General features: G+C 38.7%; 1 long non-coding RNA gene across 1 annotated transcript; it reads left to right on the top strand.

Moving 5' to 3' along the window:
- The first annotated feature begins 15,221 nt into the window (after window positions 1-15,221).
- Window positions 15,222-24,068, top strand: LOC132382375 (uncharacterized). The gene is made up of 3 exons (XR_009508300.1): window positions 15,222-15,310; window positions 17,095-17,139; window positions 23,945-24,068. It is a non-coding gene; the product is annotated as an uncharacterized LOC132382375 (long non-coding RNA).
- Window positions 24,069-24,389: the final 321 nt, after the last annotated feature.

The raw sequence follows: 24,389 nt of genomic DNA, 5'->3' as shown, positions 1-24,389 counted from the left end.
ATATTATGAATTCATATAGGCAACTAAGAAGTAGAGAGTGCTTAATTTACTATATCTGATCATTGATTGGGAGAAGGTTGGATAGGTGGATTGAATGATTTTCTATGTTTCGGCTGTTAAGGGTCAGGGACTGGTCTAAAACTTAGAGCCAGTTTTTAGGATAGAAGGAAAGAAACAATTCCAGATGTTTAACATTATTGATATTTGGAATATACCTCCACAAATGGCAATTGATGCTATGTCACTTTGTAGATGGTTGTATATTGAGATTAACCAAAAGTACTAAAGTAACTGGGGAAAAGGTAGGATTATGGAGTTAAGTTATAGATCTGCCATTATCTCACTGAACAGTTTAACAAGTTTGAGAAGCCCACCAGGCTTACTCTAGTTCTAATGATCCTACATACATTCTTTGGGAAGAGATATTGAACAAGGACTTACCCCACATTTCATTTCTCCCTTATTTTGCTTTACAAATGTGTATTTTGTCAGTATTGTTTCATAGAAATTGCCTAAGTATGCTGTTTAACAATAAATATGAGCTCTGTCCAACAATAAATCTGTGTTCTGTCCAGCTTTCACATTTACATGCAAAAAATGGTGTAGAATGCACAGGTGGAACACTATCTAATGCAGCAGATAGAGGGTCAATCGCTAAGCATGAATTCCTCTGTTGGTTTCATTGGCTACATTTTTATAAATGTTTTGGATGAGATCTTAAATTGGTATCACATCTCACTACTTTAATGAAGATACAATGCATAAAATTAAAGAATTTTCCTGGTGTTCTGGATCAGTAATCACTAAAGAAAACTCAACCTAATTATTTTTTTGCTGATGCAAACTTAAACTAATTAATTGAACTCAGCACTCTGATATAGTTTATATGGTGAGGTGCAATATAAAGCAAAATATTCATTCGTATTTAACTTGATTATCCCTTCTAATAATTGTCAATACCAAATTTACTCTCATAAGACAAAGATTTCTTTACCTTTTTATTTCATTGATTTAGGCATTATTTAGGGGCTTGGCAAAATATTGGCCCAATTATGTAGTACAATGCAACTATAAGATAGGAGGTTGTTTAATAATGCGAATACAGAATGAACAAGGTGGCATTATATTTTGGATAAAAAGACAAAATGCTTTTCAGTCAGAGAACAACAGAAGAATGGTTATTCTCATAAGTAGGTATGCCACCAGTTAATTTATACACTGCATCCTTCCACAAACTTAAGTGACTAAATAATCTGCTTTAATGATACTGTTTAGGAGTTCTATTCTGGTGAGAAGCCTGGGAAATCCTATTGTATACCTCCTGAAAGTCTTGTAATACCACTTTTTATATCCAGTTGAGGAAGAAGACAAAGCCATGGTTAAATATTTAGTCCAAAACATGGCACTTCTGATGCACACTCTTAGTACTGTTCTGGGATGGTAGTCAGATATTTGGTGAGGACATTGAACCCACCACCATCTAACACAAGAGAAAGTGCCAACAAACACCTACAAAAGGTTATGGATTTGGCCCAGTTCATTACAGGTAAAGCCTTCCTATCCATTGAGCATATCTACATGAAATACTGTCGTAGGAAAGAAGCATCCATCAGAGATCCCACCTCCCAGGCCATGCTCCTATCTGCCATCAGATAGAAGGTACAAGAGCTTCAGGATTCATACCACCAGGTCAGGAACTACCTCAACCATCAGGCATTTGAACAAAAGAAGGTAACTACATTCATTTACTCATTCATTGAGATGCTCCCACAATGAATGATCTTATTTTAAGTAGTCTTTAACTTGTTATTTCATGTTCTCATTATTTACCACTATTTATTTATATTTGCATCTGCACAGTTTGTTGTCTTATGGTTGATTTTTCATTGATCCTGTTATAGTTACTATTCTATAGATTTGATGAGTATACCTGCAGAAAAATGAATCTCAAGGTTGTATGTGGTTATATATACTTTGATAGTAAAATTTACTTTGAACTTTGAAGTGAGCCACAAGAGCCTTATGCCATCTCGCACTGGGTTTCATTCATTGGCTTGGTATCTTTTATTCCTTGTGTATCTATGAAATATCTTGGTATATTTTTGTATGGACATCATTTAAATAAATGCTGGTTATTATTACCTGTTATATCTTTTGCATAAATGAAAGTTAGGAAAGTACATGATTCTGCCAATGACAGAAACACAATATGTTGTAAGAATTAACCCAAACCCAAAGTGTGAAAAAGTTTTCCAAATTACCTTCACTTGACCCAATGAAATATATTAACTTTTTGGAACTCAGAAATGGAGACCTGGGAAATGACAACAATTTGCTTTTTCAAAACATTATTAACAATTTAATTATGAGGGTCACATTGATGATAGGAAGGTATATATAGCTTATTAAACTGTGGCTCCAAATTTTCTATGTTTCTCTATCTTAGTCTGGAATACAAAGGTGATGAGAAAGAAATGGAGTCACAAATTAGATTGCTGCTGCAAATTCCTTGTGTCAGCACCAGTGGTAATAAATGGAAAACCTTCCTTTCCCTAGATCTATGGAGAAAAGATTATGTGGTTAGCTTGTGCTTATCATGCTGAGCTTAAGCCTAATTGGAATGAACTATTGCAAAGTTTATGAAGTCCTGGGGCAGTTTGTTATAGAACTGTGTCAATTAATCTATTCTTTTTTTAATGAGTTAGGGATTTCCTTTGGAGCCAATTGCCATGGAATCTGACCAAAAGCCCAGAGGAAGCAATAATTCTGTATCTACTGACCCCTTCAATTACAGTGCACACCTCCCTCACCAGGTAGCAAATTAGACCCAACCACACTTTGAACATGGAAGGATGTTACCATGGGCAAAGTGTTAAAGGGGAGAACTACACGAAATAGGATTGCTGCAAGTTTGCTTTGATTAAATCAGAAAGAAAAACATTGTATATCCTGCTGAGCAACAAATTACTTCTATTTAAACCAAGTTTGTCTCATGCTGTAGCTCCCTCTGTAAGAATGATTAACAACAGGGGAAAGGATAAAGAATTAGACATGCCATTTGAATGGCTTTTTGGAGCTCTATTGCCTGTGTTGAACTATAGAGAATAAGTTAAAAAGTTAACATAACACATTTTTATGCCATTTCATTACACTGAAGCTTGTCTTAAACTCCATAAATTAATTGAGGAAGATTCTTATCGTGCATAAATCACCCATTATTAATTTTCAGGCCTTTTATAGAATAACCAGCAGAACAATTTGTTTCTGCTGTTAGTTAGTTAGTTCAAATTAACAATGCAATGATTGAAACAAAACACTGAAGGGTTTCTTTGTTAAGTGAGCTTTGCAAAGCTGATATCTCTCAGGAATTGCCAATACCTTTAACTAATCAATTGGGACATTAAAATATATTTACTGTTTAAGTGTATCTTTTATCAAGTAGATTGATTAATTGAAAGATGTGTTTAGAGTTCCAAACACTTATCCATTGCTGACTAATTTGATAATTTTCTGTCAATAGTCATCACTGAAATGGTATTTTTGTGCTCTTTTCTCATTGGCTAATGTTACTTATTCACTTCAATGCAGCTTGAAGCCATCAATAGCAAACAGTCACATCAAAGAAAAACTCCATTTAAAATTTGGTTGAAGTGTAAATAGTGTTTGAAATTAAATTAAAAAAATTCATTTTCAGGATAAGAACATTATTGGCATATTGTGCATTGGTTGCCCAATCCTACAAGGGGTGATTGATAAGATTGTGACCTAAAGTAGAAGGAGTCAATCTTAGAAAACCTAGCACATTTATCTCCTCTCCTACATTTACACACTTAGACCTGTGGTCGTGAGCATATGGATCTTGGACCTTCAGAAAGTGTCCACAGATGGGTCATTGATAAGTCTGTGGCCTAAGGTAGAAGGAGTCAATTTTAGAAAATGTATCACACTTACTTTTGTGATTGTGATCTTGTGGGTGCTTACTGTGTGTGACTATTGATAATGTGTCTTTGCACCTTGATCCCATAGCTATCTTGTTTGGCTGTATTCATGAGTATTCACATACAGTGAAATAACAATTAAACTTGAATTGAATTGAGTCCTTGAAATTGAATCCATAGGTCCTGAGAACAGTTCAGAGTTGGGGTGACTGAAGTTGAGTGAAGTTATCCCTTTTGGTCAAGAGCTTGATGGCTGGGGGATAATAACTGTTCCAGAACTTATGGTATGGGTCCTGAGGCCCCTGTACCTCCTTCCTGATGGCAGCAGTGAGAAGAGAATTTGGTCTGCATGATGGTGGTCCTTGACGATGGATGTGGCTTTCCTGTGACACTGCTCCCTATAAAGGTGCTCAATGGTGGGGAGGGCTTTACCTGTCATGGACTGGGCTGTATCCACTACTTTTTATAGTTTTTTTCCATTTAAGGGCATTGGTGTTTTTATACCAGGGCAAGATGCAACCAGTCAGTATTCTTTCCACTGCATATTTATATGAATTGATAAAGTTTAGATGACATATTGAGTTTTTGCAAACTTGAAACTTCTTAGAAACTTGAATTTCTACTGTGCTGCACTTTGATGGCTTATTATTCAGCAGATTGATAGAGCAGATTAATAGCATTCTGAAACAGTGTTTTTCACTTAGTGGAAGAGAAATAGAGAAAGAGAGAAAGATAGAGATAGATAGAGAAAGAAAGAGATGCACACGCACTTGGGAGTTACTTGGAGACTTTAGTCATTTATGCAGGGTGAAATTAATCATTAATTCCGCAATACTGATAAACTGATCATTCATAAATATAATAAAATAGCTAATTAGATTTTAAAAATCAATGATCTACAGCTGAAGTTTATTATTTAAATATATTCTGCATTTAAGCAGATTTTTCTCAGTAGATAGATTTTCTTGTTCTGCTTGTCAATGTGGAATCCAGTCAGTTAATTTTAACAATACACTTCAACCAAACATAACTTGATTGTTATTGTGTACAACCTACACTTTAGAATCATTTAAATCAGGGTGAATAAATCAGGGAGATTTCAATGTGCAGAAATAATGTTGATGAGACACTAGGGCCCCCAATATTTTTCTGCTCAGTATCTTGTTAGCAAATGTATAGTGTCTGGAGAACAAGCTAGAGAATCCAAGGGCAAAATTGATGAATTGAAGGAAATGAGAGATTGCTGTATTCTCTGTTTCATGGAGGCATGGCTTAACTTGGGCACAACCACAATCTGCTGAGCACCAAATCAGTGGAGTCCAGGTCTGACGACTAAGTAAAATGCGAGAGGTTCAGGTACAACTGCTGGAAAATCATCTTATATACAAAGTGGTGATTCTGGACCAAACTGGAACCACACATGGATGCTCAATAGCTGTGGCAGTGATTGAATGCTATCACCTTCTGCAAAGTAAAACCAAACAAAATACATGACAGGGCTTCACTCCCAGATGAGTTAAATGCCATTTATGCTTGCCTTAACTGACAAAACATGAAGCATCTTCACAAACTCCCACAGCCTCTGTCTCGTAGGCCGATGTGAGAGCATCCTTCAAGGAAGTCAAGGAAAGCATCTGGCCAGGATGGTTACCTGGCTGAGTACTGAAGACCTGTGCTGAGCACTGGCTGGAGAGTTCACTGATATTTTTAACCTCTCACTTCAGTAATCTGAGATAGCAACCTGCTTCAAGCAGGACTCAATTTTAATGGTGCTCAAGTGGAATGTGGTAACCTGCCTCAATGAAAATTGCCCGGTAGCACTTGCATCCACTATAATGAAGTGCTTTGAGAAGCTGGTGATGAAACATATCAACTCCTGCTTGAGGAGTGACTTGGATCCATTGCAGTTTATCTACCACCACAATAGGTCAGGAGCAGATGCCATTTCATTGGCTCCTCACTCATCACAACAGTGGAACATCCGGACAGTGAGGATCAATATGTCAGGACACTCTTCATTGACCACAGCTTGGCTTTCAATTCTATTATCCACTCAAAACTAAACAATAAGCTCTAAGACCTAGGCCTCAATATCTCCTTATGCAACTGGATCTTCAATTTCCTCTCTTGCAGACCCCAGTCAGTTTAGATTGGCAACCACATCTCTTCATTGGAAAAAAGTAAACAGTTGATGTTTCGGGCTAAGACACCTCATCAGTCCTGATGAACGGACTTGGGCTGAAACATCAACTGATTACTCTCTTCCACAGATGCTACCTGGCCTGCTGAGTTCCTCCAGCATTTTCTGTGTGTTGTCTGGATTTCCAGCATCTGCAGATTTTCTCTTCTTTGTTCTCTACAATCTTCATCAGCACAGGTGCACCACAAGTCTGTGTGCTTAGCCCCCTGCTCTGTTCACTTTATATTCATGACTGTGAGGCTATGCATAGCTCCAATGCTATACTTAAGTTTGCTAACGACGCCATTATTTGTTGAATCAAAGGTGGTGACAAATCAGCATATAGGAGGGAGACTGACTATCTGGCTGAATAGTGCCATAACAACAACCTCTCACTCAATATCAGCAAGACCAAGGAACTGATTATTGACCAGAGGAGGAGACCAGAGATCTATGAGGGGAGCAGTGGTGGAGAAGATCAGCATTATAATTTCCAAGGATCTGGCCCAGCATATGTGCCATTATAAAGAAAGAATGGTAGCACTTCTACTTTCTTAGAAGTCTGCAAAAATTCAGTATGTCATCTAAATCCACTTAGAATATCAGTAAAAATATGACACAGAATATTCTTTATATATAGTCCACAACGCCCAGCCCACCAATATTATCTGTTGACTGGCCCCTGACGCTTGCTAACTGACACTGTGACTTTGAGGTCCAGTCCTTGCATATATAAGCACATATAAAATATTAGTAAAAACACATCCAGCCAAATATATATGTATATAGTAGAGCCTTCAGCCCATTTAAAATCTTCAGTCACCACACCTGCGTTACACTGGCCCCAGTAGGACATGATAGCTTGGACACCTCTCCTCTGGCGGCTGAAAAGCAGGTGACCCCACAGCTTGAGGCCCGAGTCCGTTGAGTGCCGCTAAAAAATCTGCAGTCAGCCACAATAGAGCTTGTCTTCTGTTGAGTGAAACTCTGGGAGAGCAGCTCCAACTTCATTCTGGCACCGTGCCACGCTGGCCCCGGTGAATCGGAATGGCTTCGTCCCCTCACTCCGGGTGGCTGCAAACAGGCAATACTGTGGCTCCAGGCCTAATCCTCAAATCCTCACTATGACCGAGGACTAGGACCCCTCCATCCCCCCCCCCCCCCACCCATCCCTGCTCTCATCCAATAAATCAGCGAATCAAACTTGTGGAATGCCAAGTTAATGATGTCCAAAGGGGTCCTGCATTCACAAGAACAGTGACAATGATGGCTACTCGCTATTTGACAGTGGGTCTCCATTGAGTCAGGCTACAGCAAGTTGCATAGCTTCTTCATTATCTCCACCAGCAAACAACTAGCTAATGGTGTAGACCTGCAGTCCTTTGTGTTCTTAATGTATAGCAGAATCTTGTGATCATTAGATGTATGTTTAAGTAGAACGGTAACAAGTTTTGTTGACCCCATTGAAGCCACTGTGACCTATTGTGCCGCCATCTTGCTGGAACTCTTCATCTCATTTTCTAGATATTTATTGATTATTATTATTTTGTTTGGCTTTTCCTAGTTTCTTTGTTTTTACTGTGAATGCCTGCAAGAAAATGAATCTCAGGAATTTTATAGTGATATATATGTACTTAGATAATACATTTACTTCAAGCACTGAACTTTGTGCCATGCCTCTTGCTTCAGCCATACCATAGATTGCTCTCGTGCCATTGGATGGCTGAGGGTTTCGATATTTAGAATAAATTCAATTTAGTCCTGAGCTTTGAATGCAAAAGTACGGAACCAAAATATGTGAATGAAGCTGAATGAGTGTAAATTATACAAATAAATAAATAAACAAGTGTGTGTGTGTGTGTGTGTGTGTGTGTGTGTGTGTGTGTGTGTGTGTCCTGTAAACCTATATATAAAATGGTCGACACAATTATGAGAGGTATAGATAGGGTAAATACAAGCAGGCTTTTTCCATGAGGTTGGATGAAACTAGAACTAGAAGTTATGAGTTAATTGTGAAAGGTGAAATGTTTAAGGGGGAACTTTGAGCAGGGACTTTTTCACTCAAAGGGTGATAGAGTGTAGAACGAATTCCAGTGGAAGTGGTGGATGTGGGTTCGATTTCAACACTTGAGAGAAATTTGGAGAGTTGCATTAATGAGGGCAGTATGGAGAGCTGTGGTCCCGGTGCAGGTTGATGGGACTAGGTAGATTAACAGTTCAGCATGCTTTAGATGGGCTGAAGGGACTGTTTCTGTGATGTAGTGTTCTATAACACTATGACTTTATAATGGATTCCAGATTCCCAAGAATACTTCTTAAAGAATTTTGACAATGATTCGGGAGGTTTGCTTTCTTTCTTTAATTGATAGAAATAGAGAACAGTTACTATTCAGATGAATTTGTCCATGTAGGCTCATTGCAGAGCAAATACAGTCAGTCTCTTGACATCGCTCTCTCTTCATAGACTTTACTTGTTGCTCATGCTCTGTTAATTGTGTAATGACATCAGTAATTCCAATTCCTTCTTTTTTCTCCGCTGATGATACAAGTACGTCACTTGTATCAATTATGCACTTGTGTTGGCACATGAGACCCCAATGTTCTGTTTTCCTCTTGCCCGTATGTGATGGCAAAAAGCATACTGGCGTATTCTATTTCAAAGCAACCAAAAAAGAAGATTCAAACCACAAGTATTTTAATTTGGGAAAAAAAGCATTTTGTCAAATCAAAGTTCTGTTTGGATTTAACATTCCATCATTTCTAAGGCATCCTCCACCTACTCTTGTCCACTTAGTAAGCTCATGTCTCTTTAATCTGCAGCATAGTTACTAACAGTACTATAATTTGATATCAATAAGAGAGTAGCAAAGCTTACTAGAGACACAAATGTCTAAGTTTGTAACTTCAGTGAGTAGCCATAAATGAGCTACAGTATATAGCAGTGACAGGAAAGATAATCCCATAATTATCTAGTATTTTCATCACTGTCATATTCATTATACTAAAGAACAGAGTAAATGCATACCCTTATAGAACAGCACAGCACAGTACAGGCGTTTTGGCCCACAATGTTGTGTCAACCCTTTAACATACTCCAAGATCAATCCAACCCTTCCCTCTCTCATAGCCTTCCACTTTTCTTTCATTCATGTGCCTCTCTGAGAGTTTTTAAAAGAAATTGCAACCTTGCTAATGACGCAAAAAATCTGATGGCAAAAAGGGCTTTGGTGAAGCAGGAGAGAGAAAAAAAATGAATACAAGACAGGACCTAGGACCCTGCAGAGCATGCTACTTTCATCGGGCGGTCTTGGATAAGTCCCTGTGATTGTCTTAGGTGACTCTGTTAAATTGCGGTTGATGTTGCATCAATTGAACTCTTTATGAATTCAGTTGCGCTTGGAAAATACTGGATTTCTTAACTGAATTTTTAACCTACAATGATTTTACAAGTGGAAAAGTACATAATGTAAGCCAAATTATGGAGAACCAACTGTTAATGAAGTTACATCTATGAGATTTAAGATGCGTGTGTGTGTACCAATTACATAATCAGCAACCAATAGAAATGGCACATATTGTACACACACACACACACACACACACACACACACACACACACACACACACACACACACACACACACACACACACACACACACCACATAAAAGATGAACAATGTAGATCTCCAACATTTCATTCGTAGTTGCATTGATGATGTTGCCTAGCTGCGTAATGAAATGTCTGTAAGGTAACAAGCCCTCTCGGCAAGCTAATCAACAACACATCTATGCGATTTCTAACATATTTAATAAAAGTCCCTCAGAGCAAAGTATGCTTTTGAAATCTTTGAAAACTGCCAACATACACAGATAATACAAACTTAATATTTTGGCATATTAATGAAGATTTATGCTACATCCACACTAGCCCGGATAATTTTGAAAACGCCGGTTTCATATAAAAACAATAGGCATCCACACTACGCGTTTTAAAAAAATATCTCCATCCACTTTGAAACAGAGATTTTGGCGAATCTCCTCCTACTGGGCATATGCAAGACACATCTACTGAAAACAAGAGACATGTTTGGTGTTGAATCTCGCTGTGAAAGATGGTGCGTGTTTGTTCAGTTACAGACTAGAAAAACTTAAACGACGGGCAGGTGTTGGCTCTCACGCAGGAGGATTTAAAAGTAAATAAAAACAAATACTGAAGTGTATGGAGGAAACCGACAGGGAGTTCACGGACTCTATGATCCAGCTGACGACGAACATTGAAAAACTGACTAACTCTGTTGCATTAATAAAGCCCCTTGTTAAATGTGTAAAACATGTCTGCATCAATATTATCTGTATTTCCATACAATGTTACATTAGGCTGTTACACATCTATTGTCAGAGAAGAGGTAAACCACCTTCATACAAGCAAGAACAGGAAACAGGGCAAAGTGAGTATACTTATTTATTCATTAAGTTATGGGTCAAGGTATTTGGTGAGTACATTTCTAACTCTTCTGGCTTCAGTCTCATTGCCGCTTGTTCTGAAATTGTTAGGTTGCATTCAAGAAAATAATGAAATGGCGCGCTGCTGTCTGTCAGCATTTTTAGATTTCTCTGGTTACCCCGTCCATACTTACCTGCCCAAGCAGTGCTTTCAAAAATACACACTTTGGAGAGCATTTCTGAAAAGCTCCTGTTTCGGGGGATGAAAATGCCGTTTTAGTGTGGACGGAGGTTAAAAACGAAGAGAAAAAGCTTCGGTTACAGATTTTTCTGGTGCAGTGTGGACGTAGCCTTAGTATGGTAGATGGCATTTGTGTTTGAGCTCATTGGGTGAACATAATATCACAATAACATTTTTGTAAAATAATCAACATTTCCCTGGCTGCACCTCAAATAGCCTTTCCTCCATTTTGTGGGTAAAGTTAGGATTGCTGACTGATTAGACATGGTCAGGTTTCTTTGGCAATTCTTCAATTAATGATGTAATCATATCTGGCAGCATCTTGAACTAGGTTGAGATGAGATCTGTATCATCAACAGGAGAAGGAATTACCACCTTCCCTTGCCATTCAAAGGCATTGCTATTGCTGAGCCCTCTAATTCAATACCCTGAGGCCTCGATGGGATCAGACACAAATTACATGCTAATTAGAAGATGTCAAAAAATGTTAACCATTCGACAGTGAGTCAGCATCTTCTGGCTCCTCAAAATTTTCTCCACACCTGCAAGTCATAAACTGGGGAACTAATAGGCTGCTTCTGACTGGACTGGATGGGTGCAGGTGAGTAACACTAGAAGTTCTAAACCACATGTTCAAATGTCTACTCCTTTCACTGTTGGTTTTCTGACAGTTAGTGCATGTCATTGACAGAATGCAATACAGAAACTCGCAAAGGCATTTTGGATAGCATGTTCCAAAAAGTAGACCTTCACATTGCAAAGTTCTCAATGGAAAATAGAAGTCAATGAAATAAATGACAGGGTAGCAAATTTCTATTAACTTCTTTATGTCATTGAACATTGCTGGGACCCAGGATCTGTTGGATAATAACTGAGAAAAGCATACCAGATCATCTATTTTCACACGGGGAACCTTCAAAGAATGGCAATTTGTTTTTGTTTATTAAGCAAAGAAGAAAATGAAGCAATTGATATTTGTTTATAAAGCTGAGTGAATGAAATTTCACAACATTCATTTTTAAAGACTCTACTTCCTTTTAATTTCCCAGGAGCAGTACTTTGCTTAGCTGTTATCTCATATTTTTAAATATCATGGGATAGTCTCAAGTGGAACAGTTTATTCTGAGACTGCAGGTTGGATGGTTTAATGTTATAGTTTAGATCCACTTTGGATGGAGCCAGTTACTTTGCTTGCAGTTTCTTTTTTAAAATATTCAAGAAGAGAGTTGTGGAATCTACTTTAAATGTTCATCTCATATTTGTCATAAAATGATCATTATTCCAGACATAAATTAAAAAAAAACAATGTTAGAAATATAACATCAAGAGAAAAGGCAGAGTTGAGTTTTGGATATAAGCCCCTTCATTCTTTACTGATTGAGTTCTCCATTGTAAAAGTCATTGCCTGTAAAAACAGTTGCCTGTAAGGAGTTTGTGTGTTCTCCTCATGACCGCATGGGTCTCCTCTGGGTGCTCCGGTTTCCTCCCACAGTTCAAAGGTGTATCGGTTGGTAGATTAATTGGTCATTGTAAATTAGCCTGTAATTAGTCTTGGATTAAATCAGGGGACTACTGGGCTGCATGGCTTGATAAACCAGAAGGGCCTATTCTGTGCTGTACCTCAATAAATAAATGATTGAAATCTGTTCACTGTCTTGTTTTCATGGGTGTCTTAACAATAGCAGATTTTAGACTATAAGACATGGGAGCTGAAGTAGGCTATTTGGCTCATGGAGTCTGTTCTGCCAATTCATCATGACTGATCCATTTTTTCCCCTCCTTAGCCCCACTCCCCATAATGTTTGATGCCATGACCTTTCAAGAACCTAACAATCTCTGCCTTAAGTACATCCAATGAGCTGGGTTCTACAGCTGCCTGTGGTAACAAATTCAACACCCTCTGGCTAAAGAAATTTATCTCCTTCTCTGTTTTAAATAGACACCCTCTATTCTGATGCCATGTCCTCTGTCCTAGACTCCCACTCCATGGAAAACATCCTTTCCGCATGTACCCTGTCTAGGCCTTTCAACATTCAAAAGGTTTCAATGAGATCCCCCTCATCCTTCTAAATTCCAGTGAGTACAGGCCCAGAGCCATCATATATTCCTCATATAATAGCCCTTTCATTCCCAGAATCATCCTTATGAATCTCCTCTGAATCCTCTCCAATGCCAGCACATCTTTTCTTAGATGAGGAGCCCAAAAATGTTCACGATACTCAAGGTGAATCCTCACCAGTGTCTTATAAGCCTCAGCATCACATCCCCGCTCTAGCACTCCAGACTTCTTGAAATGAATGCCAACATGGCAATTGCCTTCCTTACCACTGACTCAACCTGCAAGCCAACCTTTAGGATGTTTTGCACAAGGATTCCCAAGTTCCAGTTGTTAAGTACTCCGTAACTGGGTCACTTACCAGCAAAGATAGAGAGGTGCGTTGAAGTCTGATGGTACTATTTTTAAAAGTCTTTATTTATAAAGGGGCACAAAAATAAGATTAATACAAACATTCAGATAATATACGTCGTCAATACTCAATCTAAAAGCGCGGGTATAATAATAATCATCAATAAGAAATAGCTCGATCGTTCGTCTAGAGGATAATATATTGTCCGATGGAAATATAAAAGTCACTCAGTTCCTGCAGGCTTCAGCCTTTGGGGACCACTGGGTTTTCACTTGTTGGAGAGAGAGAGACTTGTGAGAAAAGAAACTTGCCCGGGTCTTTTATGAAGCAAATCTGTTGAATCGGGAAAGTTGGTTCCCCGTTGTTAGTTCAAGAAAATCGTTTCTGTGGTACCCGCCACCAGATCCCAGGCGAGGGAACAGAACGCATGTGGCTTCCTTCAAATGGCTTCCCGCTACTACGGGATCGTTAGCATTTCTTCTGGTGCATCTGAAGGGGGTTGTTCCCCCAGAACCTCTTTTATACTTCCTCACGGGCTCTCAGATGACAATCAGGTTGGATGATGCAATCCCTCTCTCAACCAGCCCACTTTGCTCAAGGGCTTGCACGTAGCATAGTCCCCAATCCACAAACGTGGTCTCCAGGAGACAATGGCCAGGTCTCTCTCGTTTCCTGGGTCCTCTGAGCCAACCCAATAATGTTCTTGCGATTCTTACAAAGGAGGGGGCTCCCCCGCCCCTTCGGCCCCTCAGAGCTGTGGTGCATTCATAACACTTTGCATCTTAGATTTTTGGATTTTTTTGCGAGTCAAATTTTCATGGATTCAAATTATGGACTGGAAATCTTTTGCATGTAAGGAAAGGATTGAATTGTCACAACACCCTTTCAGGACAACCTATAACTCTTTGCAGTCACAAATGCACTTTGGAACTTGTGCTGTATTGTGCTGCAATACAGGAAATCTATCATCCCATTTCTACACAGCTGGATGAGATAAATTGATCTTGTGTTCATTGAGAATGTTTGGGCTGGTACTGGTGTTAATCCCCCCCACTCTGAAATAAACTGATGTGAACACAGACAACACGCTGGAGGAAGTCAGCAGGTCAGGCAAGATCTGTGGAGAAGAACAAACTGTTTTGGGCTCAGGTGCTTCATTAGGACTGGAAAGGAAGATAGAAGAAGTTAGAATAAGATGCAAGGAAAGGAAGGAGTACAAGATTCCAGGTGAGAGGTGAAACCAGGTGAGGGTGAAGTTAGGTGAGTGGAGGATGAGGAGATGAAGTGAGAAGTTTGGAGGTAATAGGTGGATGAGTTAAAGGGATGAAAAGGAAGGAATCTGATAGGAGAATGGAGTGAAACATGGGAAGAAAGGAAGGAGGAGGGGCACTAGAGTGAGGTGATGAACAGGTGAGGAGAAGAAGGGAGCATTTCACTATCCTGCTGTCACTCCTACCATCTCTAGCTGTGCAGGAATGAAGAAGACAAAGAAAAACGAGCTTTTCTTTTCTTTTTGCAAGTGAAGCCTCTCTTTGTTGAAGCATCAAAGAGGGCTATGTCTGGCTATATCCACTCCACAGATGGCTGCTGCAATGATGGCCACTGCGCTTGCCCCTGCATTCCTTTAATTTGCATTTACTAATTAATCCTAAATGCCAACTGGTCACTAGTCAAAGCTATTACACTGCTACGACCTTTTCCTGCCGTTTATCCTCGAGCAGTGGACCTGATTGATGTCCCCTCCTCTCTAAACTTCCAATGTCCAGATTGGCTGCTGGTCAAAGCTCTATTACCCTGACATGACCCACTCCTGCCTTTTGTCCTTGGGCAGTGGACCTAATTAAAATCCCCTCCTCTCCAAACTTCCAAAGTCCAGACTCCATCTGGTTATAGAGATACAACACAAGAAAAAGGACAGAGGCCCAGGAGAATGGGTCTTAGATTTGTTTTTAATTTAAGTGAGGCATGTACTTATGATGTCCTCATCTTTCTTTTCCCTTTTCCTCTTTCTAGGATGTCCATTTTGGAATGTGTGTAATGGACTGCCGGCGACAGTGGTGGAGGAGGATACGATGGGATCTTTTAAGAGACTCCTGGACAGGTACATGGAGCTTAGGTAAATAGAGGGTTATGGGAAACCATAGGTAATTTCTAAGGTAAGGACATGTTTGGCACAGCTTTGTGGGCTGAAGGGCCCTTATTGTACTGTAGGTTTTCTATGTTTCTATGACCATGCAGAGTAGATTCTGGTTCTTTATATTCACAAAAGCTAAATGCTTGAAACTTTCCTGAAACTCCTCGAACTCTCTTCCAGCTTAAAGCCAAGTCACATTTCACAAGTAACTTCCTCAATAGCTTATCAGAAGCTACCGCAGATATGTTGCCTACAAAAACTGTTGTCGTCAAACCACTGCTTTTGTCACTTTCTTGATTCATTTGAGCAGCATTGTCCTCCCTTCATTCAATATGCTTTCCAAACAGAGACACAGAGGCACAGAGGCAACAGCTGTTGGCCATCTGTTCATGGTGTACAGCATGGAGACAGCTGTAGCTTCATCCAGTACATTTCTTAATTTGCTTTCAGTTGGCTTCATTGCAGGGGATGTGGCATACGAATGGTGGATGGATCTCCATTCAAGTTGTCGTTCTCTCAGCCAATCACACCCCCACAATGCTGGCACTTTGTTTTTGTGACATACGAGCCCAATGTCGCCTGTTTATCCTTGTATTTTACTGTTACGAATGTCATTCCCATAGGAGTTAACTTTTCTCTAGTGTAAGTTCTTAATTGTACATTTACAGGCTTCAGTTCAGTATCTTTGAAATACTGTTCAAACTCATTTTGTGGAATGACTGAAACAGCTGAGACAGTGTTCCATTCCACTTTAATTTGTTTGCTGTTCTCTTCTGGTATAAGCCATCTTGCTTGTCTTTTGTTAGTTTTCATAGTGTAAATCTCAAAGCTACTCAGTCCTGGGCCACTCTCATCATTATCTGATTTTCCACCTACAGCATCCAGATTAGTGCTCTTTTTGAAACTACAATTTAACTTGTTATCTTTTTCCCTTCCCTGTGCGGTCCATGTATTTTTGTCTGCCCATCATGCTCTTTGTATGTGCCCTACTGTGTTGCATTTTCTGCAAGTTTCACCTTCAAACCCGCATTGGTCTGATGTATGTGAGCCCCTTCCACAAAGTTAACAAATATTGTTCACCCAGGCTGGTTTCTGTTCAGGCACAGGAATTCTGTTCACATTCACTTTTATTCCTGACTGCAACTCAATTACATCTCTATTTGCTCTTCCTATTGATACAGCTTTTCAACTGAGTTGTGCTTCAGTTAGGAGCTATTTTTGAATGCAATCTTGTAAAATTCCGCAAACTAAATTTTCTCAGTGCATCTTTAAGCCCATTACTGAACTGACAATACTCAGACACCTTCTTTCACCCAGTCACAACCTCTTCTTTTTGGTTCCACTGATGAAACATAAGCATTCTGCAATCAGCAGAACTTTTAGTTCTAAATTTTCCTGCATTAATTTCAAAATATTAGTAGAGCTCATTTTGGCTGCTTTGTTTGGAGCAGTCAAATTTCTAAGAAAACTGCATGTCTTTAAACCAATGCATTCAGCAATAATGGTGCTTCTTCCTCATTGTCTATTTCCTTTGCCTTAAAATACTGTTCAATTCACTCAGTATACAAAATCCAGTTATCTTTTGTGGAATCAAACATAACAATCTTTCTAATGTAGCCAGCCATTTATGCTCTTTTAAAAAAATATGAATTATTATTACCTGGTACTCATTGTTTATGAACCTACGAATTTGACTGTTCTCTGTCATTTTTTTTAAACTTGACTGTGTTCTCATTCTCCCTTCTGAACAGATGCACGCTTTATTTTAACTTGAATGTCTTGCTGCACTTCAAAAGGTCAGTAGTCATCTCGGGTTCATTTTAAAAATGTCTCATTGCCACTCTTATGTTTTGTAACTTCAAAACATAAAACTAATTGGAAGAAAAACTAAGTTAGACTTGGAATCCAGACTCACTTGTTTTTCTTCTAATTAGTTTTATATGTTCGATTTACAAGACATATCAGTTTGTTCCATGTTGTACTGTACATCAGCTGATTTCTGTCTTGAAAGGAAATAGCCTGAAGGAAATATTTTATTTTTGTGTCATATTTTCAATGCGGTATATAATGGTGAGGAAGAAGCCGAAAATAAATTTTGAAGAAGGCTTCTATTTCCCTTTGTTTCAAATCTCTCCACTTAAGCCTGATTTTCATATCCTTAGCCAGGTTTTTTGAGCTTGTTTGTAAAGCTGGAAAAGGATGTTGGAAATGGTGAGGTTGAAGAGCTGTGGGAGGGAAGTGGGACAGATGGCAGAGAAGGAGTACCATGGGTGGGTGATAGCAATGGTGTAGACAACTTCAACCCTGAGACACCAGGCAAAGTCACTTGATTCCAAACAAATGGTTCATTGATCATTACAGAATGTCTCTGTGGTGCTTCCTGCTCCCTCACCTCTCCCTTCCCTATTTCTCGACCGTAATTCCTCTCTCCCTGCCCCTTTCTCACTCTCAAGCCATGATAGAGACCCATATCAGAATCAGATTTATCATCACTCACATATGTCATGAAAATGTGTTTATTTCCTACGGCAGCAGTACAGTGCAAAACGTAAAATTATCACCATACTGTGCAGGTCTTAGATGCATATATGTGTCCAAGACTTTTGCATAGAACTGTACATTTCTGTAACAATTTCCTATTTTAAGTTTTGGATTCTGCCATTTGAAATGAGAATAGTCCCTATTCTGTCCAGGCTTCTCTGCATCTGAGTTTATGGAATTGAGTTAATTGAGTTAATTGACCAGCTGTGTCGTATACTGTATTGGAGAGCCTGCAACTATAGATCAGAGTATCCCTGGAAAATAATAAATGAATAGATACAAACTCTTGCATGTAAAGGCAACTTTATTTTGTCACCAAAACAAATTTCATGTATGTAATTTCATGCGCACAATTCATGATAATAATTGGACACTATTTTGTAAATATCAAGGATAGTCCATCCCAATATGGGTATTAAGTGACAGAATAATACCACATCATAACAATCTAACAAAATATTTCTGTGTCTGATCATTATGCATTACAGGTGGAATCACCTGGACATTAAATATCAGAATCAAAATCAGAATCAGAACCATGTTTATTGTCACTTTCACATACGCATGGAATGGATTGTTTTACAGCAGTAGTACAGTGCAAATGCATAATATTACTGCAAATTACAAAATAAAAATAATTACAAAATTAGTGCAAAAAAGGAATATTTAAGTAATGTTTACAGGTTCATGGACTGTTCAGACATCTGATGGCAGAGGGGAAGAAGCTGTACCTGAACAATTGAATGTGGGCCTTTAGGGTCCTGTACCTCTTCCCTGATGGTAATAATGAGAAAGGGTATTTAAGAGCACATTTTAGAGTGAATCCCTTGGAAAATAATGCACATTTAGGATTAGTGTGACCAAATTTCCAGGTTACTAAAAGGACAATTAAGTCGTAATTGCATTGGTTGTTTGTGCTTCAATGGCAAGGCATGGAACAGTGCACAACCTGGACAATCTTCCTGTGAGGAGTACAGTATGATAGACACAAACAGCCTCCTATCACCGCTGAGAGTAAAAAGGCAGAAACAAAATACTTTCCTGAGATTCTATGGAATTGCAATTAATTTTATTAAGAGCAAAGTCCAACTATCATATGATATGAAAGATTAATTATAGCGAAATGGTTAAATGAAAAATAACCTACCAGACCAAATCAACACACACAGAATGCTGGAGGAACTCTGCAAGTCAGGCGGCATCTAATAGGTAGTTGATGTTTCAGGCCGTGACCCTTCGTAAGGACCCATACCAAATACTCAGAACAAACAAGGCATAATTTTTCACTGTATCAGAGAATATAGAATTCTAAAGGAATGCTGGTTGAGGAACATGATTTTGTTACTAAACACAGTTCTAAGTTGATTTTTGCTTGTCCTGTTGTACATTAAATGATGTATTCATAAATTGTTCTGATATGGATAATCTATATTGTAAAAGCAGCATTTCCTATTTGTCAGATTATTTACAATTTATTTATCAATTGCAATCTTACATTTTAGGACTCTATTGTCCAAACCCTCAGCTATTCCAAATTATATCAAAAGACTCCAAAATTGATTCATTCATTTGCATGTGCTGCTTCACAGAATGCAATATGTGAGCTCTGATATGCTGCATAAAATGTTTTTACATCAAAGCATATTGATATATAGTCAATACTTTATGCATTATCAACAACTATCGATAAGCCAACATTGATTTCTTAACTTGTTAAATAAATTGTCAGAAGTGCTGATGAAGATATTTTTTCTTATACTTCATACGTTCAATGAAAACAGGTTAAGAAATTTCCATATTTAGCAGATTGGTGTATATACTGTATTTATTTCCACTTCTGTTTAAAATTGTGGAAAGGCAGTTTGGGATGATATTTCCTTGCATTTCAAACCATTTTGTTTCCTCCCTGCCCATTTTTCACCTTCCCAGCCAGTCTGAGTCATTAAAGTGCTTGGTGCATTTCAGTGGGAATGAATTATTATATGTAATATGAATTTTATTCTTTAATCAGTTTTCCTAAATTAACTAAAATAACAAACTTCCACTCTACCAAGCATAGCTTATTTGCTAATGGTTTTGCATGGTAAATTACTTCTGTTATTGGCAGAAGAAATAAAAATAAAATTGTTTAAAAGAGGTTACGTGTTTCATTTTCCTTTGCTAAGTACACTCATTTGTATGGTTCTATCAATGTTCCATTAGACAAATTATGTTTTACTTGCTGTAAATCATTGGGAAATAGCAACACACGAGGCATTCACAGTTGGAAGGTAATTGTTTGACGGTACCTCCATTAGCTACCTAAGTATCCTTATCAACCCAAGAAAGGATTATTTGACATTAATTTGGAACCAGAGTATTTCTCAGGATTTACCATCCATACAGCTAAAAGCAGTCAATTTGTAAAAATCTATTTTCAACCAAGCAATTAAATCAGACAAAAGTAATAAATGAATTTCAATAATAACTTGATCAGGTTTCCAACTTGACTAAGCCCCTCTTTATTCCCATTCCTTGCCTTCTGCCAGTCAGCCTAGTATCTTTGTGGGCTCTTATATTGTTTATCAGCCTCATGTGCTACATCTTGTCGAAGACCTTTTGAAATACCAAATAAATAACATTCATTAACTCTCCTTTGTCAATCCTACTTGTAACTTCCTCAAAATATTCCAACACTGTTGTTGGCAGAAGCACAGATGATGACAAGGAGGCATATCGGAGTGAGATAGACTGGACGACTGAGTGGTGTTGCAATGGCAACCTCGTCCTCAACATCAGTAAGACAAAGAAATTATTGTGACTTCAGATTGTGGACTACCATGGGGTAGCATAGTGGTTAGCACAACGCTTCACAGCATGTAAGGAGTTCATACATTCTCGCCATGTCCTCCAGGTGCTCCGGTTTCCTCACACAGTTCAAAGATGTACTGGTTGGTAGGTTGATCTGTCATTGTGAATTGTCCTGGGAGTAGTCTAGGATTAAATTGAGGATAGCTGGACGGTACAGCTCAAAGAGCTGCAAGGGCCAATTCCACGCTATATCTCAATAACAAAAAATAAAATAAAAGAAGAATTCAAGAGAGCAGACAGAGTTCTTATTGAAGGTCAGCAGTAGAAACAGTAAGCAACTTCAAGTCCCTAGGCAATGCTTCTCAGACGATCCACCTCGGCCCAACATATTGATGTAATGATGAAAATTTCACATCAGTCGGTCTAAATCATTGGATTTTGATGAAATTTGTTATGTCATCAAAGACTTCTGCAAATTTCCACAGATATAAAGTGGAGAGCATTCTGATTGGTTGCATGCAGCCTGGTATTGAGCTTCCAGTGCAGAGGGTCACAACAAGTTGCAGAAGGATGCAGACTCAACCAGTTGCATCATGGCCACAATCTTCCCTGCTCTCAAGGATATTTTCAAGAGGCGTTACTTCAAGGCTGCGGCATCCATTATTTAGGGATCTCACCATATGCGCATGCTTTCTTTTCATTACTAGGAAGAGGTACCAAAGCCTGAAGACCCATACTCTACAACTTAAAAAATGCTTCTTCACCTATGCCATCTGATTTCTAAACAGTCCATGGACACATGAATCCTACCTTGCTTGTTTTTTTTTGCTCTGTATTTTTTTAAAATTTATAGTCATTTTTCTGTCTTGCACTCTACTGCTGCTGCATAGAAACAAATTTCATGAGATATGTTAGTGTTGTTAAACTTGATTCTGATTCAGATTTGTCAGGCAAGACCTCCCCTTAAAAAAACTATATTGACTTCAGCCTATTTTATCATGTGGTTCAAATGCACAGTATCACAACAAGTTCAAAATCAACAAATCCGATTCTAAGTACCCCCAAAACATATTGTATATACTCAAGTCAAAGGCTGTGGATGACCAGAAGGTTCATAGTCTGTTGAGGGCTAGATTCATTCAACTCTGATGACCTAGATCAGCACAAGAAAACCAGGTAATGTTTGTGGAGGGTTATTTTCTAGTCCTCTAGAACTATTATATGCTTATTTCCCTGGAAACAGCTGGATGTGGGAGGACGGACAGTGCTGAGAATGGAAGCTATTTGCATTGAGGTCCACGGCCACTATCTTAGGACCATAAGACATAGGAGCAAAATTAGGCCATTCCATCATGGCTGATCCCAGATCCCACTCAACTCCATGCACCGCCCTTCTCACCATATCCTTTGATGCCCTGACTGATCAGGAAACAATCAACTTCCACCTTAAATAAACCCATGGTCTTAGTCTGCAGTTTGTGGCAAAGCATTCCACAGATTTACTATTCTCTGATTAAAGTAATTTCACCTTTCCTCTGTTCTAAAGGGTTGCCCCTCAGCTCTGTGGCTGTGCCCTCTAGTTCTGGACACCCACACCATCAGAAACATCCTCTCCACATCCACCCTATCTAGTCCTTTCAACATTCAGTAGGTTTCAGTGAGATTCCTCCTGCATTCTTCTACATTCCAGTGGGTGAAGACCCAAAGCTGCCAAACGCTCCTGCTATGTTAACCACTAATTCCCCGAATCATCCTCGTGAACCTCCTCCAGACTTTTATATTCTATTCCTCTTGAAATAAATGCCAACATTGCATTTGCCTTCTTTACCATGGAATCATCCTGTAAATTAAACTTTTTGGATTCCTAAGTCCCTTTGCATCTCTGATGTTTGAACCTTCTCTCCGTTTAGATAATAGTCCCCATTATTGCTCCTTTTACCAAAATGCTTTATCATGCATTTCCCAACACTGTATTCCATCTGCCATTTTTTTTGCCCATTCTTCCAATTTGTCTGCAGCTGCAATCATCTTGCTTTCTCAGCACTAACTACTCGTCCACCTATCTTTGTATCATCCACAAACTTTGCCACAGAGCCTTAAAATCCATTATCTAAATCACTGACAAACAATGTGGAAAGCAGCAGTCCCAATGCTGACCCCTGAGGAACGCCACTAGTCACTGACAGTCAACCAGAAAAGGCCCCTTTTATTCCCACTCACTGCCCCCTGCCTGCCAGCCATTCCCCTTTCCAGGCCAGTATCTTTCCTGTATTGCCACAGGACCTTATCTTCTGATGGAAGTCACCCTTCTACTAGTTCGCATTTAATTTTAGGATCTTAGCTGGTGAATATTAATGATTGAATGCAGACTGAAGGAGCAATCATTAAATTTCAGCATGTCACTGCATGAAGGGAAGGCATTTGCCCAAGTCAGCTGGGCCTCCCTTCACAATTTTTTCTCCTCCATATATTAACTTGTTTGCCTCTTGCAAGCTACAGTGGAATCTAACTCCACAATATCTACAAGCATTGCATTCTAGATTCCAAATTCACACTATAGAATAAAATGTTTTCTCATGTCACTGTTAATTATTTTCCCCTTTAATTTATATCTGTGTCTTTGAGCCCCATCAAACGGAACAGCAACACAATATCCACTGACCTCTTTTGTACAGTTCAGTGTGGAAATACATGTTTTTCACTTGTTGGCTTTAATAAGGCAAATGGTTAAAGGAAAACTATGTGTTCATTGACTTACACATAACAGCTGCCTATTGGTTAATGAATGAATCATGTCTTCATTTATGTTTAGCACTCCAGGACGTTCTAATGTATTTTAAGATGTTTTAGGTTCAACAAAGGCCCTTCTGTCAATTATGATGATGTCAGGAAATCATTGACATCATAATGAATCACTGCATTGCATTTGACAAAGTATTCAGCATGTCAGCTATTGTGACTTGTGCTGGTACCTTATTTAAAACATTGACAACAAATTGTTTTGACAAAATTTGGTTTGGATTATTTCAGGATGATTATGAATCAATAACTAAGTGTGCAAATTTGCACCTGTGAACAGAAAGGAAAGTGAACCACTGAAATTTTTGACAAATAGAATATATCTGTAACTCTATATTTGTACTAAATCCACCTTGTTACGTAATTAATTTAATGGAAAAATATCCCAGTAGTTTAATGTAGCTTTGGCCTTTTTTTAACAAAGTTTATCTTGCTAATTGTCCACTGTCTATTTTCAATTTATTCTTTCAGCAAATTAGAGTGTTGCTTTGAATCCTTTTATATCGGAAGTGAAACACATACAAGAGCTAACAGAGATCCATCCAGTGGGTAGTCACTGAACTGAATTACAATCCTAAAGCAACCCATGCTCACTAACTTCTAAATTAAAACCACTTTAAGGATGATGGACCTCTCAAAGTCCTACATACACCCATGTCATGTGGTGGGAACGGGTAAGTCCAACCAACAGGGCTCTGGTGAAGCCAAACCCCCGTAAAATGGATAGAATGCATTACCGAAGCATTGATGAACTACAACCATCCCATCAACTTTGAACGATGGAGATGGGAGGTCTTCAATGGCCGACACTCCACTGGGAGCTAAGGGCCCAAGAGAAAGAAGAAGGATGGTGGATTTGGAAGTGCTCATCTCATTTCTTTGGAAAAAATGCTGATTTAATTGCACAAAAAGCAAT

The sequence above is a fragment of the Hypanus sabinus genome, chromosome 28, assembly GCF_030144855.1.
Source record: "Hypanus sabinus isolate sHypSab1 chromosome 28, sHypSab1.hap1, whole genome shotgun sequence".
NCBI lineage: Eukaryota > Metazoa > Chordata > Chondrichthyes > Myliobatiformes > Dasyatidae > Hypanus > Hypanus sabinus.
Note: the sequence above shows the minus strand (reverse complement) of the source record. Positions and strands in the feature narration are given on the sequence as shown.